At 37.6% G+C, this 18,079-nt stretch overlaps 1 pseudogene; it reads right to left on the bottom strand.

The window, feature by feature from the left end:
- Positions 1–2,398: 2,398 nt before the first annotated feature.
- LOC119242203 (olfactory receptor 7A5-like) lies at positions 2,399–18,078 on the bottom strand (annotated as a pseudogene).
- Position 18,079: the final 1 nt, after the last annotated feature.

Raw genomic sequence — 18,079 nt, 5'->3', positions numbered from 1 at the left:
CTTTTAATTTGTTAATTTGAACATTTATTTTTTTTGATTTCTGTAATATACAACTTTTTTTGATTTCCTTTCAACATAAAAAGGAGACTACAAACTATAAATGTGTTTTTATACATAAATATGTGAGTTTATTTGAAATAAAAAAAACACAAAATAAATGCAAAATTTATCTTTGAACAGTGTTTTTGGACTCAACAAAATCTATCCACACATTTAATTTATTTCTTGCAACATTCCTCTGCAGTTATATTTATTATTTCCATATTACTTTCAGAAATAAGGAAATTAAAGTTCTAAGAGATTAAAACTTTAAAATTACATTAAAATATAATGATAATGGATTGTTTTTGAATTAAACACAAATGAAAAAATACTATATACTGCAATATTTGATCAACCACTTTTATTCTTCGAATTGTACATTTTATCATTTATAATTTTTAATATGCAACTATACTCCAATAAATTGCACTGAAGCAACAACAAAAAAAAAACCTAACACTGCACAGATCATAGTAGAATTCAGAACATGGTACATAATTCTCATTGAAGCAGTGGTAGAAGATATCTCTTCTACTTAGGAAGAAATACTATATCACATAGGATTCTCTTTTTATATAATACAGCTTTCTAAGAAGATAAAATGAGCATATATTGGTTCAAGGGAGAAGGACACCATGATTCACAGAACATCATAAGTGAATCTTAGAAACTCAATATAGAGACACAGAGTTGAATATAGACACATCAGAGAGCAACAGATCTCAGAAAAATTCCCCACCATGCAATCTCCCTTGGTAATAAAGCCATTATACTAAATCATTTGTGTGGCTTGTTATGCAGTAATAATAAACTGAGACAATAACTGAAGGGAATAGAAGTGAGGAAATTATAACAATCTGCCACTGGCTATTATTTTCATTTGCTTTTATGTTTTAAGAAAACATCAATGGTTACTCTTTTATTTCAGTTTATTTCTAACAAGTCTATTAAAAAAAAACTCTCATTGGGATTAATATTTAGGAAGCCAGAAAGTTTGAAAGAATATGACTGTTTGTGCAGTAAGCTAGTAAGCTGGTGACTAGACAGGAATTTATATTTCCTCCTAAGTCATTACTTGACCATAAATATTTAATAGAATCCCAAGCATAATGGAGATATCATCATTTACCATTCTTGCCTAGTTGTGAAAAATTAATTAGGGAATATATTTTTTCTTCAAAAAAAGAGTATTCTTATAGTTGCACTGGGAGTTTTCAAGGAGAAATGTGAAGATAATTCAATTAAAACATAAAGAAATACCAATTAATTCTTCACACATGTGTATAAACTCTCAAACACATTGACACCGATCTCCATACACCAAAAAGCAGATGTGGAGAATGATAAGATATTTTGCAAAGTAATGCAAATTCCTCATCATATTGAAGGCTATTTCTGAATTTATAGTAACAGTAGATCAACCTACTTATTAAAATGTGTCTATCATGCAAACTTCTGCATATCTTATAGAAAAGTTTAATGGTGGCAACAGATGATGTTAATGAGGTGAATAAAAGCTAGTGACTAGCTATAAAACATGCTGTATATTACTCTGCATTACCAGGGAGACTAGATAAAAAAAGTAAATACAAAGGAATGATGGACACAACAATGAAAACATTTGATCTGGGATTTCCTCCAACATAAAATTATATAAATTGTCTTGCTGGTCAAGTGTAGTTACTTTTCCATAGGAGTAGTTGAACTCATGTTGCTTCTCTTAGTAAAACAAAAGATATTTGTTATCATATATGACAATCGAAAAAGTTATTCAAAAAACAAAGTTCATATTATTTCATTAGGTAAGTGGGAATTTCAAACTATATTTGTAACACAGTTGGCATAAATATGTGAAAGTGTGGAACAAAAAAGTAAAAACTGCTGGCTATTAGAGAGAGCACAAAACTTAATAAAGATGGCTACATAAATAGAGAAGTTGCAGTTAAAGAATTGGAAATTCCGGGACTTCTGGTGGTGTAGGGTTTATAGATATCACTATCGAGCTACAGCCAGCCGCTACAGCACAAATTCCAAGCCAGGCCAGGCAGGGAGCAACCCACATGATGCAGCAGAGCTCCCCTGTCTTTCCTGTTGCCCCCTAAGCAGTGTATTTCAGTACATCTGCCTGTTCTGCTCTCCACTCTGTCTCTGGTGAATCCTCTCACCGCCATCACCTCTGGTTTACACCCCAGTTCTTGTATGCGTAAATAAATAAATCTTAAAAAAAAAAAGAATGGGAAATCATTCCATGGAAAAAAAACTGAAAGACCAAAATCTACTTCCAGAGCCTGACCAAATAATAACATTTTCTGATTCCAAAGTTTTTACCTCTGCAATTATGGTCACTTCACCAAAACTATGACAATTGCCCTTTTGTAATTTCCTTCACAAAGAATCTTTTCAGGGACCTCTTTATATCTTTGTTCTTCAGACTATAGATGAAGGGGTTCAGCATGGGTGTCACCACGGTGTATATCACTGAGGTTACTGCACTTGATTGTGAGCTGTGGATAGCAGCAGAGCTAAGGTACACTCCTAGGATTGTACAATAAAATAAAAGAACAACTGACAGGTGAGATGCACAGTTGGAAAATGCTTTATACTTGTCCTGAGCTGATGAGATTCTATGTATGGAAGACACTATCTTAGAGTAAGAGTAAAGGAAACAAAGAAAGGGCCCACCAACAAGCAGGAGAGTTGCAGCATACATCACCATGTTATTAGCAAAAGCATCCAAACAGGCAAGTTGGATCACCTGACTGATTTCACAGAAAAAGTGGGGAATTTCCAAGTCAGTACAGAATGACAGTTGCAAAATCATTAAGCTCTAACAAGGCATTCAGGGCACCCAGGATCCAGGACGCTAGAACTAGCATTCAACAGAGCCAGGGATTCATGATAACAATGTAGTGCAGTGGTTGGCGGATGGCCACAAAGCAGTCATAAACCATCATGGTTAGGAGAAAGATGTCCAAATCCGCATAGAGTACAAAAATATAATTCTGGGGGCCTCCCCAATGGTGCAGCGGGTTGAGTGCAGCACTGTGAATTTGTCCGCAGCCTCCGCAGCGCTGGTTCGATGCCTGGTCAGCCAGGGAGAATCCCACATGTCACAGCAGACCTCTCCTGCCTCGCCCACTGCTCCCCTCAGCAGTGTCTTTGGTTCATCTGCCTGTTTTGCTCCCCACTCTGTTTCTGGTGAATCCTCTCACCCTACCATGACTCTGGCCTGTATCCCAGTTCTTGTATAAATAAAAAATAAATCTTTATATATATATATATAATTCTGTGTTATGCAGTGTTCATATAATATGACTTTGCTCTGTATGTGATATTTAGCAGCATCTTGGGAATGGTTGTAGAGGTAAAACCGATGTCTACTAAGGACAGTTTGCAGAGGAAGTAGTATATTGGTCTGTGGAGGTGAGAATCTGAGCTGACAGCCAGAATAATGAACAGGTTCCCAAAGATAGTGATCAAGTGCATTAAGAGGAATAACCCAAGCATGAGAGATAATCCCAGAAGAAATATTGCAATTTCTGTATCAGTGACTGTTTCCATGTGGTAGAGATGACTTCTGGGAAAGAGGAAAATAACAAAATTAATTTTCACACAAAGTTGCGTTAATCACATATCTGAATGCTGCAATATATATTTTGCTGTCAATAAATTAACTTTTGTGTTCTGTGCATGGATATAGTGCAGGCTGGGAGATCCTCAGTGCCACCATCTCTAATATGGAATTGTGTCCTAATCAGCATTAAAAGTTCATGTATTCTACAGTTTTTTTTAATGAAATTCTTTTTTTAAAATAAATTTTATTTTTATATTCCCTATACAATTGCAAACCCCTTATTTTGACCCCAATCCCTCCCCTCCCCGCCCCCCACCACCCATAGACTGTCTCTGGTTCATAGTTGTTTGTTGATTTTGATTTTCACTTTCTTATATTTATTCATTTTCCTGGTCCCTTATTTAAGTTTTTTAGATTCCTGCTATGACTGAGACCATCTGGTATTTTTTTTTTTTTCTTTCTGGCTTATTTCACTGAGCATGATCCCTTCCAGCGCCATACATGTTGCTGCAAATTGCATGTGTTTAATGAAATTCTTATCCTCACTTAGAGGTGGGTACATTTTTTAAAAATATATTTATTTATTTATTTATTTATTTATTTATTTATTTATTTATTTATTTATTTATACAAGCACTGGGTACAGTTCGAAGCGCGGGAGGGTGAGAGAATTCACCAGAGCCAGAGGGGAGAGCAGAGCAGGCAGACTGATGAAATACACTGCTGAGGGGAGCAGTGGGTGGCAGGAGAGGTCTGTGTGCCATTTGGGACCCTCCTCCGGAGGCCGGGGATCAAACCAGCTCTGCAGAGGCTGCGGCAGCCTCACAAGCCAGCATTCAACAGCTGCACCACTGGGGAGGCCTTACTTTTTTTTTTAAGATTTGTTTACTCATGCATACAAGAACTGGGATACAAGCCAGATGCATGGGAGGGAGAGAGAATTCACCAGAGACAGAGCGGGGCACAGAACAGGCAGACTAACTGAAACACACTGCTGAGGGGAGAAGCAGGTGAGACAGGAAAGGTCTGCCATGCCATTTGGGATTCTTGCTGGACGGTTGGGATCAAACCCACACTGCAGAGGCTGGGGACAGTTTCACAGAGTTGCATTCAACTGCCTCTGCCATCAGGGGAGGCCCCATATTCTACAGTTTTTGTTTTTTTTTTTTTTTTTTTTGTAGTAGGGCCTTCCTGGTGGCACAAGGGGTTAAGACACATCTATGAAGCTTGCCACAACCACTGCATCATGAGTTCAATCCCCAGCCAGGGAACTACCCACGTGGCACAGCAGACCTCTCCTGACTCACCCTCTACTCCTGTCACAGTGTATTTAAGTCAATCTACCTGTTCTGTTCCCCACTCTATCTCTGGTGAATCCTCTAACCCCTGACACATCTGCCCTGTAGCCCAGTTCTTGTATGTTTAAATAAATCTTTAAAAATTAAAAAAAAATTGTAGCAGGAATATAATTTAGTTTCTGAGAGTGATGTTGGGACTATGTAACAAGAATAGGGTGCTGAAGAACAAGTTCCCTCATTTCAGTGATGGGGAAGGAATATATAAGCCAACAATAAATTAATGTAACATTTCAGATGGTGACAGATGGTAATAAGAAAAGGACAGCAGGTAAAAGGAGAAGTGACCATAGAATTGGTCTCTATTTCATGGGTATTTTGGCAAGACCTGCAAACGAGATTGACATTTGAAAAAAGAACCTCAAGTAACAGGAGAGAGAGATGTAAGATTCTGTGGGGAAATTTGTTCCTGCACAGAGACCAACAGTACAAAAACTCTGAGAAAGTTCCTTGTTTCAAATGTTCCATGTTAGAGGTGACCTGGATCCATATATTTCAAGATAACTCTTATGACATAGGGGCTAAAACAAAATCAAAAGCCTAGGTACCCCTGCTCTGATGACTGTTAACACACAGCATGTGCACACACACACACACACACACACACACAGCCCAAGGACGTATCTAAGTCAGCCAGACAGCAAAACAGAGGTCCTTAAAGCTGTCAGAGGATCCTCAAAGCACTAAAACTGTTTCTAATAATTCCACTCTTGGGAATCTACGCAAAGGACACAAAAACACTAGATCAAATGCATATCTGCACTCCTATACTTATTGCAGCACTATTTACGGAACCAACCCAAATGCCCCACACAGATGAATGCATCAAGAATGTGTGCTGTGTATACACAATGGAATACTACTCAGCAATCAAAAAAATAAAATAAAGCTCATGCCATTCACAGCAACATATAGAGAGCTGGAAGTGATTATGATAAGCAAAATATGAAAGAAGGAATAAAAAAAGTATCAGATGATCTCACTTGTAGGGAGAATATAGGGAAACTGAACAAAGGGTCAGGAAAAAGACAAAACTTGCTGGCATACCATAAGTTTGAGGTATACAGCAGGGAGGGGAGGAAGAAGTATTAAATCAGAGGAGGGGCAACCTGCCTGGTTGCAAAGGGGTTAAGTCATACTGCTGTCATTCTATCTGTTTCCAATCCCCAACCAGGGAATTAACCCACATATCTCACAGCCGACCTCCCCTGTCTCATCAGCTGCTCCATTTAGCAGTATATTTCAGCACATCCATCTGTTCTGCTCCCCAATCTGTCTCTGGGGAATCCTTTCACCACCACCCCCTACCTCTGGGTTATACCTCTGTTCTTCTATGCATAAATAAATAAAACTTTTATTAAAAAATAAATCTTTTTTTTTAAAGGGGGAGGGCGGAAGAGCACAAAAGACTATGGTAATGGTTCCAGGGTACTCTGGTTGTGGGAGAACAGCAGAAAGAAATAAAAGACTGTACAAAAATGAATAACAATGTAAGAAATTTTTAAAAAAGGAAAACAAACAAAAAAAAACCAAAGGTCCTTCATACATGGAGGCAGCCCCACTCTTATCTAACCCTGTAGCTGGTGATATATTTTTATATACTGGTTCATTTTTTATTAATGATTCAAGATTAAAATTTAGGTTAGGTATCTGCATTTCAAAAAAAAGTCAACCCCTGGGTTTACATTACAGTGGCACAATATAATAGGCTGGTAGATGACTACACAAAATATTTCAATTTTATATATTCTCCAAAGTAATCTATACATATATAAATTAAATATATGCAAAACAAAAAAGCAGAAAAATTTCCAAATCATTTGAAAGTGTACCATCAAAAACAATAATAAAAACACAGATCTCAGTAAATAAGCTGTGCAAATACCTTGCAAAATCAGTTTATAATAGAAGTAAAGAGCTATCAAACTCAAAAATATGTTCAGCCTCACAAGTAATGAAATAATTGCAGAGAAACTCTTTGGTATCCCTATTGACCTATTAAATAAAATGAATTATCTGCTAGGTAACATCTACCACCACTGGTCTATGCATTTCTGTAAGTATAGTTTGTGTTCAAATACACCTCAACTGCAAAAGAGTTTTTAAATGAGATCAGCACATACCACTCACAGCTAAAAACTCTATTTTTTTCTCTTTCTCTATAAACTGCCAAAATCCTTGGCTATGTTCTAACTTTATTGGATCGTAATAGTCTTCTTAGTCTCATCCAAATCAGTTCAAATCCTATCACTTAATTGTCAACAATGACCCTTGGTTTCTGAGTACAATGGACAATTCTTTTAACAACTAAATAAATATGGCGATCTCTTGTCTCTAGGCTGATTAAGATCTCAGGGGAACTCTGGTAACATCTCTCTGTTGTCTACATACTGATTCACCTCTGAAGTAAGTCCTAGACTTTCTGACCCACCTGGATGAGGTCTCTGAGAAGAACGTCTCCAAATGAAAATCCAAGTTCCTCCCTGGATAGTTCATAACAGAAGCTGAAATTTGTTCCTAGGCAAGCTAGCAAGAAAGAATGAAATGAGGCCTCCCCGGTGGCCCAGAGGTTGAGTGCTGGGTAGCGAAGCTGCCTGCAGCCTCTGCAGTGCAGGTTCGATCCCCGGCTGCTCCCCAGCCACCAGAGGAGGGTTCCACATGGCTCCCAGACCTCTCCTGCCGCCCACTGCTCCCCTCAGCAGTGTGCTTTGGTCCTTGAGCCTGCCCTGCTCCCCGCTCTGGCTCTGGTGAATTCTCTCACCCTCCCGCGCTTCTGACTGTACCCAGTGCTTGTATAAATAAATAAGTATTTTTTTAAAAGAACACTACAACAAATCAAAATAAGTCAGGAGAAAAAGACCAAAGACCAGATGATTTCTCTCATATGTGGAATATAAAGAAACAGATAAAACAAAACAAAAACAAACTCTAGAAATACACTGCAGAATTAAAGCTACCAGAAGGGTGGGTAGCTTGTGGAATACAGATGGGAGAGGGGACTCAATGTTCTATAGTGGAGATTTATTGTTGTTTTAGTGGTGGGTAATGTGTGGTAACACATATTTCAAACATTGTGAATACGTATCTCTTAAGTAATATACAGCATTGCAAACCAATGTTGCCTCAATTTAAAAAAAAAAAATCCAAGTTAAAAAAAAAGAGGACCACCTCATTTACAATAGTAATACAATGAATGAAAATGTCTAAAAAGATTAGTATATATTCTATTTATGTTGCTGTTTCAACCTGAAAATTCCCAGTGATGACTACAAGGAAAGCCAGCAATAAAAAGCCCATTCAATACCCGAAGTGAAATATCACCATTTTTCTAAATTTTCATAACCACTATTGGGCAATTGATGAATAATATCAGCATTGTCCATTATACATCTCCTTTATGCTGAGAATGACTGTCAATCTTGATAATCAAAGGATGAACAACACAAAACTTGAAATCCTTCTTAGCCATGAAAATAGTGGTCACAAGTTTCCATACACATATACGCATATACTTCCTCCTTCTCAAGGTTACCTGGAAGAGAATTTCAGTAGAGTCACCTTTAATACAGTTATCTGAAAGATAGTTGAATAAGAGAATGATCATGAACATTTTCTTCAAATATCAGTGCAAATGCTGTTACTAATAAGTAGCAAGTTATTATAATTTCCTTCCATTTGAACACTCTTCTCATTTTATCAGTTATCTATTGCTTTATAACAAGTCACTCTAAACTTTAATTGTTTATGCGTTTCATTTTTAAATGGGTCTGTATAGTGCAGAGGTGTTCTGATGTCTGTTGGTCCCCTTAAAGTCCATAGTCAACCTCTGGTTTAGCTGGAGTTTTTCTGCTGTTCTTGATTGGGGAAGTTAATATATTAGGGACTCAACAACTGTGGTTGATCTAAAGAAAATTTCTTCAGACAAGCCTGTCTGGATTTGTTCTCATGGTTCAACAATGTTTCTGAGAAAGAACAACATCAATGCACCAGAGGAAATTTTATAATATTAAATGCTTATAATAAAAATGACCTCAAATTAATAATATAAGTATCTACTTTAGAAACTAGAAAAAAGAAAGTAAATTAAACACATGGAACACACTGATAAACAAAAATCAATGAAATATAAGGGGGAAAAATCAACAAAACCAAAATCTGATTCTTTGAAATGATTGATGATTGATTAAAATCTAAGCTAGACTGACCAATAGAAAAAGGAGGGAAGACACAAATTGCTAACATCAGGAATGAAAGCTGGTGATTACCATATGAATTGTAGATATTAAAGACCTAATAAGAGAGTGTTAGGAAAAATCTATGTCCATAGATCTAACAAATTAATGAAATTGAACAATTCACTCCAATATATTAACTACCAATATACTTACTCACAAAGAGACTATCACATTATTGCTATAAAGGCTTAATATGTGGTACATATACACAATGGAATATTACTCAGCATTCAAAAAAGATAAACACATGCAATTTGCAGCAACATGGATGGGGCTGGAAGGGATCATGCTCAGCAAAATAAGCCAGAAAGAAAAATAAAAATACCGAATGATCTCACTCATAGCAGGAACCTAGAAAACTTAAATAAGGGACCAGGAAAAAGAATAACTATGAGAAAGTAAAAATCAAAATCAACAAACAACTATGAACCGGAGACACTCTATGGGGGGTGGGGGGCAGGGAGGGGAGGGATTGAGGTCAAAATAAGGGGGTTGCAATTGTATGGAGAATATAAAAATAAAATTTATAATAAAAAAATAAAATAAAATTTAACAAAAAAAGGCTTAATATCAGTGTAGTTTGAAACCTTCTACTTTACAAATCTTCAGACCCATGTGTATTTATTGGTAAAGTTTCCTAATTAATTATTTATTTTTTAAAGATTTATTTATTTATGATTACAAGAACTGGGGTACAGGCCAGAGGTATTGGGGGTGTGAGAGGATTCACCAGAGACAAAGTGGAGAACAGAACAGGCAGACTGACCAAAGTACACTGCTGAGGGGAGCAGTGGGCTAGACAAGAGAGGTCTGCTACGCCATATAGGTAGCTCCATGCCTGGGGATGTAAATTGCACTGCAGAGGCTGCAGACAGCTTCACAGCACTGTGCTCAACCCCTTGTGCCACCAGGGACCCCCCCAATCATTTAAAGAAGAAAAATATCAATGGTATATGCTCTTGTCCTGAATGATATTACTAAGAAAATAAAAATGAAAGCCAAAGCCTCAGAAAAATGTTGGCATGATTAATTCTACTAATTAATTAATTAATTATCAATTTATTAATTGATTCTATTAATTAATTTAAATCAAAGGGCCTCCCCAGTGGCACAGTGTTTGAGCCCTGTGTTGCGAAGCTGCCCGCAGCCTCTGCAGTGCTGGATCGATCCCTGGCTGCTCCCAGGCCACTGGAGGAGGGTCCCGCATGGTGCGCAGACCTCTCCTGCCGCCCGCTGCTCCCCTCAGCAGTGTACTTTGGTCCTTCTGCCCGCTCTGCTCCCTGCTCTGGCTCTGGTGAATTTCTTGCCCTCCCACACTTCTGACTGTACCCAGTGCTTGTATAAATAAATAAATTAATTTAAAAAATTTACATCAGATATAGTAAAACTATGTCTAGAATTCAGAAATAAAAACATGCACAACCTAATTCAAACTAATGATCAAAAGAATTGAGAATATTTTTTACAAACAAACAAAAAAAAGACATGATAACAGCCAAAAACATATGCTTAAATACTCAGTGTTACTCATTATCAGAAGAAACATATTAAAACCACAATGAGATACTAAGGTACAACTTTATCCCCACTATAATGCACAAAAATAATGACTAGGAAGGGCCTCCCCTGGTGGCGCAGCTGTTGAGCGCTGGGCTGCAAGGCTGCCCGCAGCCTCTGCAGTGCTGGTTATTTCCTCAGCCACTGGTGAGGGTAGAAAGAAAGAAAGAAAGAAAGAAAGAAAGAAAGAAAGAAAGAAAGAAAGAAAGAAAGAAAGAAAGAAAGAAAGAAAGAAAGAAAGAAAGAAAGAAAGAAAGAAAGAAAGAAAGAAAGAAAGAAAGAAAGAAAGAAAGAAAGACAGACTAGGAAAATCTGATATTGCAAGGTTAGATAGAAATATCACTGTATTGAACCAGCAGAAGGCTCCTGGTGGAGCCAGTGGTGAGCTGGGAAGTTCGCCCATGCCAGGCCCCTTCTGACCAGCAGTCCAAACCTAGAGGGGGAGTGGGCACCCACGGCCGGGGCAGACCGGGCGCTCAGAAGAGTGTGCCTGAGACCAGGCGCACAGGGAGTGCATCCCGCATTGCCATTTTAGACAGGGACATTTCTTCAGTAAAAACTGCCTGAAACCAGCAGAAGGCTCCCAGAGGAGCCAGAGGCGAGCTGGGAAGTTTGCCCAGGCCAGACCCCTTCTGGCCTGCAGTCCCAGCCTAGAGGGGGAGCAGGAACCCACCGCCAGGGAAGACCGGGTGCACAGGGAGTACGTCCTGCATTGCCATTTTAGAACAGGGACATTTCTTCAGTAAAGACTGCCTGAAATCAGCAGAAGGCTACTGGAGGAGCCAGAGGTGAGCTGGGAAGTTCGCCCATGCCAGGCCCCTTCTGGCCTGCAGTCCGAGCCCAGAGAGGGAGTGGGAACCCACAGCCGGGGCAGGCCAGGCAGGCATGGGAGTGTGTCCCCGCACCTGCATTTTAGAACAGGGAACTTTCTTCAGTAAAGACTGCTTGAAACCGACAGATGGCTCCCGGAGGAGCCAGAGGAGAGCGGAGAAGTTCACCCAAGATGCTGGCCAGTCCCAGGAACATAGTGTCCCAATGCATACAGCAAATTAGAAAACAGACAGTAAGGAGTAGAAGAACCACATGCAACCAAGCAACTCCTCAGGAAAAAAGCACACCACAAAAAAAAACAAAAAAACAAAAAAACACCCCCCAGATTGCAACAACAGTAACTTGGAAGAACTTATGAGCCTTCCAGAAAGAGAATTTAAAATTGCCATGATTAAAAAACTGACAGAAGTCATAAAGGTAAACAATGATAAGGGAAAAGTAATCAACGATCAGAAGAATGAAATTGAGTCTGTAAAGACGGAAGTAAAAGAAATGCAGGAGATAAAAGAATGAACGGAGGCACTAAAGAACTCTGAGAAAAGCAATGAAAGCAGAATAGATGAAAGGGATAAAGAAATAAGTATTCTTGAAGACACAGAAATAAAAAGAACGAAAACAGAAAAGGAAAGAGAAGTACGAAGAAAAAAGACTAAAGAAAGACCGGGAAGTATCTGACTCCATGAGGAAAGGAAATATAAGAGTTATAGGAATACAGGAAAGAGAGGAGAGAGATGTAGGAACAGAGAAAATATTCAAGGAGATAATTGATGAGAACTTCCCAACGTGAAGAAGGAGCTGATAATTGATATAGAAGAAGCAAGAAGAACACCAAACTTCCACGATGAAAGGAAAAATACAGCAAGACACATAATAGTAAATCTCCCAAAAATCCAGGACAAGGAAAAAAATAATAAAGCTGACAAGAGCGAAGAAACAAATAACATTCAAAGGAAAACCAATCAGGCTGACATCAGACTTCTCCGAAGAAACACTATGGGCAAGGAGACAGTGGAGGGGCATAGTCAACAGATTCCAAGAAAACAGATGCCAACCAAGAATGCTCTACCCTGCAAAGCTCTCCTTCCTCTATGAAGAAAGAATAAGGACCTTCCCAGACAAATAGAAACTCTGGAATTTCAATACAACTAAACCCCCACTCCAAAAAATACTACAAGGAGTCCTAAAGCCAGAACCTCAGAGGGATGAATAACAACGAAAGAAGGCCAAAAAAAAGTTATTAAAAGAATAAATAAATAAAATCAAAGGAAAGACAAACACAATGGCAAATACAGATGCTAACATATCAATATAAACTCTAAATGTAAATGGACTAAACTCTTTAATAAAAAGACACAGAGTCGCAGGCTGGTTTAAGAAACAAAACCCAACCTTTTGCTGTCTCCAGGAAACACATTTAGCTACAAAAGATAAAAATAGACTAAAAGTTAAAGGATGGAAAACAATCCTACAAGCAAATGGACCAAAAAAGAAAGCAGGAACAGCTATACTTATATGAGATAAAACAGATTTCAAACTCAAAAAGATAAAAAGAGACCCCCACAGTCACTACATTATGATCAAGTGGACAATATTTCAAGAAGAAATAACACTCATTAACATATATTCACCAAACGAAGGAGCACCAAAATATATCAGACAACTATTGTCATCTCTGAAAACAGATATCAGAGAAAACACATACGTAGTGGGAGACTTCAACACACCACTATCAACAATGGATAGATCAACGAGACAAAAAATAAGTAAAGACAGTAAAGCTCCAAATAAGGACCTAGAGCGCTTGGGCTTAACAGACATCCTTAAAACACTAACCTCCCCCCAAAAAAAAAAAAAAAAACAGAGTACACATTTTTCTCAAGCGCACACGGATCATTCTCCAGGATCAAACACATACTGGGAAACAAGACAAACATCAGCAGATACACCTAGATTGAAATCATACCAACCATCTTTTCTGACCATGAAGGCATCAAACTAGAAATAAACCATAAAAATAAGGCAAGGAACTCTCCTACCTCATGGAGATTGAAAACCACATTACTGGAAGACCACTGGACTAATGAGGAGATCAAAGAAGAAATTAAAAAAATCTTTGAATTGAATGACAAGGAGGACACCAATTTCCTAAAGCTTTGGGATGCAGCAAAAGCAGTAATAAGAGGAAAATATATAGCCAGAGAGAAACAAGAAAGAACTCAAAGAAACAACCTAATCTCGAAGCTCAAAGATCTAGAAAAAGAACAACAAAAAAACCCCAAAACCAGTAGAAGAAAAGAAATAATAAAAAAACAAAGGAGAAATAAATGAAATTGAAACTAAAAAAACAATCCAAAAGATCAATGAAACCAAGAGCTGGTTCTTCAAAAAAATCAATAAAAATAGACAAATCCCTAGCCAGGCTCACAAAGGAAAAAAGGGAGAAAGCACAAATAAATAGGATCATAAATGAAAGAGGAGAAATCACAATGGACACAGCAGAAATCAAAAGAATAATCAGTAACTACTATGAACAATTATATGGAAACAAGTTCAACAATCTAGAGGACATGGACAAATTCCTACAACTCAACAATCACCCAAAGCTTAATAAAGAAGAAATAGAACACGTAAACAGACCAATTCCAAGCAGCAAAATTGAAATGGTAATCAAAAACCTCCCCAAAAACAAAAGCCCAGGACCTGATGGATTTACAAATGAATTCTACCAAAGATTCAGAGACGAATTAGTGCCTATCCTTCACAAACTCTTCCAAAATATTGAGAAGGAAGGGACAATACCAAACACGTTCTATGAAGCCAACATTACACTAATACCAAAACTGAACAAGGACAACACAAAAAAGGAAAACTACAGGCCAATGTCCCTAATGAACACTGATGCAAAAATCCTCAACAAAATTTTAGCTATCAGAATCCAACAATGTATCCATAAGATAATTCAACACGACCAAGTAGGATTCATGCCAGGGACACAAGGATGGTTCAACATCCGAAAATCAATCAATGTTATCCAACACATCAACAAAAAGAAATATAAAAACTATATGATAATATCAATAGATGCTGAGAAAGCTTTTGACAAATTGCAACACCCATTCATGATAAAAGCCCTTGAAATTCTTGGGATAAAAGGAACATATCACAACATCATAAAGGCCATATATGACAAACCAATAGCCCGTATAATTCTCAATGGTGAAAAGCTGAAAGCATTTCCATTAAGATCTGGAACAAGACAAGGATGTCCACTCTCACCACTGCTTTTCAATATAATACTGGAAGTCCTAGCCAGAGCAATAAGACAAGAGAAAGACATCCAAGGAATCCAAATAGGAAAAGAAGAAGTCAAACTATCACTATTTGCAGTTGATATGATAATATACATAGAGAACCCCAAAAACTCCACAGAAAAACTAATTCAACTCATCAATCAGTTCAGCAAAGTGGCAGGATACAAAATCAACATGCAAAAGTCAGTAGCCTTCCTATACACAAACAATAAATCTGAAGAAAAGGAAATGAAAAAAAGCATACCTTATATTATCAAAACAAAAATAATCAAATACTTGGAAATAAATCTAACAAAAGAGGTAAATGATCTATACAAAGAAAACTATAAAACACAGTTAAAAGAAATAGAAGAAGACACAAAGAAATGGAAAGACATCCCCTGCTCAGGGATTGGAAGAATAAACATTATTAAAATGGCCATCCTACCAAAAGCAATCTACAAATTCAATGCTATTCCAATCAAAATTTCAATGTCATTCTTCAAAGAAATAGAACAATTATTGATGAAATTCATATGCAATCACCAAAACCCCTGAATAACCAAAGCTTTCCTGAAAAAAAAAAGAATGGAATGGAGGCATCACACTCCCAGACTTCAAACTATACTACAAAGTCATTATCATCAAAACTGCATGGTATTGGAACAAGAACAGACACACAGACCAATGGAATCAAATAGAAAATCCAGAAATAAACCCACAGATTTATGGTCAACTAATCTTTGACAAAGGAGCAAATAATATGCATTGGAGCAAAGAAAGATTGTTCAATAAATGGTGCTGGGAAATCTGGGTCGCTACATGCAAAAGAATGAAGCTTGACCACTACCTCACACCATACACAAAAATCAACTCAAAATGGATTAAAGAACTAGACATAAGACCTGAAACCATAAAATACAAAGAAGGAAATATAGGTGAAACACTTCGTGATATGCACATCAACGACATCTTTACAGACACATCACCCAAAGCAAAGATCAACAGCTGGGACTACATCAAATTAAAGAGCTTCTGCACAGCAAAAGAGACAATGACAAAAACAAAGAGAAACCCCACCAACTGGGAGAACATTTTTGCACACAACTCTAATGATAAAGGACTGATCACAAAAATCTGCAAAGAGCTGATGAGACTCAACAACAACAACAAAGAAAATAATCCTGTCAAAAATGGGCAGAAGAGCTCAAAAGAAACTTCTCTGAAGAGGAAATGAAAACGGCCAACAGGCATATGAAAAAAATGTTCAACATCACTTGTAATCAGGGAAATGCAAATCAAAACTACCATGATATACCATCTCACACCAGTGAGAATGGCACATATTAAAAAAACTAGCAACAACAAATGTTGGCGAGGATGTGGAGAAAAAGGAACTCTCCTGCACTGTTGGTTGGAGTGCAAACTGGTCCAACCACTATGGAGAGCTATTGTAATAGCTATTGTAATAGAGCTATTGTAATAGCTAAGCTTTGGAAACCACCCAAATGCTCAAAAGTAGATGACTGGATCAAGAAGGCGTGTTACATATACACCATGGAATTTTACTCAGCATTCAAAAAAGATAAATACATGCAATTTGCAGCAACATGGATGGGGCTGGAAGGGATCATGCTCAGCGAAATAAGCCAGAAAGAAAAAGAAATATACTGGATGGTCTCACTCATAGCAGGAATCTAGAAAACTTAAATAAGGGACCAGGAAAATGAATAACTGTAAGAAAGTAAAAATCAAAATCAACAAAAAACTATGAACCAGAGACACTCTATGGGGGTGGGGGAGGGGAGGAGAGGGATTGCTTTCAAAATAAGGGGGTTGCTATTGTATGGGGAATATAAAAATAAAATTTATTAAAAAAAAAGAAATATCACTGTATTTGTATTGAGAGTTACATAAAGCATAATCAGGTTGTCACCAGTTAATTATGAAGTTATACCTACACCACACACTTTCCTGTAGCATTCATTTAACAAAGAGAAATAAATGTGTATGTATATATACCAAGAACAAGTATTTTTGTATGGTAATACAATGTATGACTAAAATTTGGCTTATCGTAACTAAGGTCATCTATTTTGACTGTCTCTGTGTTTAAAATATGCATTTCCAGGTAGACTCCCTGAAAATCTGTATTTCATTACCAGTTTTTTTTCAATGATTTTGGTAGGCATATGAACTCCCAGATGAATAAGAAAATGAAGAGTACCAGAAGGCCAGATAGAAAACAGATTAATTTGTTTAAATTTGTATTCTCAGGAAGATCAGTTAGGAGAGCACTAGAGAAATAAATGTAGAATTTCAGCCACAGTTTCCTTTACAATAAAGTTGTGTAAATGCCCTTACTAGAGAATGGAAGTTTTTTTTTTTTTTCATAAAAATAATAAAAGTCATGTATATTTCTTTCAAATAATCAAGTAAATCAAAAGAAAAAAAATTCTTGGGATAATATATGTCATTTGAGAGGAAATTATTAAGAAATTCATGTTGACTCACAAGATAAGTGACAATGCAGTATAATAGATGTTGAGGTCACCCACTCCCCTAAAACAACTATAAAGACATAATATTTGCTCATAGGAAAATTCAGGAGTTCCCCACAGAGTCCCAGGTCTCTCCCAAGGAGATTTCACTGAGATTGGTGACTTGCTGCAGGGAAGGAGAGGGAAGAGGTGAAAAGGACCACAGCCTGGAAAGTAGATAGCCCAGCCAACACTAGGTGTGGTGAGTTTCACTTATGGAGGGACTCTTCGGAAAGAGAAGGTAATGGAGTCATGTGTGTGTGTAGGTCTGGCCTAGGACACTGGGACTTCCCAATGGGCAGGAGCAAGGAAAGTTTCCTCCAACCTACTCCCAGAAGGTAATGCAACAAATTGTCTTTAAGTGGGGCCAGAGTCCTGCCAGCTTGGTCTCAGGTCCAATTTCAGAGGGAAGAACTGGCATGAGAGAGAGAGAAATAAGTTTTACCAAATATTTCTATAAAAAGATGGGATCAACTTTTGTCAGACCTTTGTTGCTGTGCTTTGAACACTGCTGCATTCACATGCAATTCTTCAATCCCTGCACAGCTGAAATTCAATCTGCAAAGGAATCTTACTTATCAGGGCCCTCTTTATGTCTTTGTTCCTCAGACTGTAGATGAAGGGGTTGAGCATGGGTGTGAACACAGTGTACATC

This window comes from Talpa occidentalis, unplaced genomic scaffold, assembly GCF_014898055.3.
Source record: "Talpa occidentalis isolate TD23 unplaced genomic scaffold, MPIMG_talOcc4v2.1 talOcc4.12, whole genome shotgun sequence".
Taxonomy (NCBI): domain Eukaryota; kingdom Metazoa; phylum Chordata; class Mammalia; order Eulipotyphla; family Talpidae; genus Talpa; species Talpa occidentalis.
The sequence above is the reverse complement of the archived record's forward strand: the minus strand, read 5'-3'. Positions and strand labels throughout refer to the sequence as shown.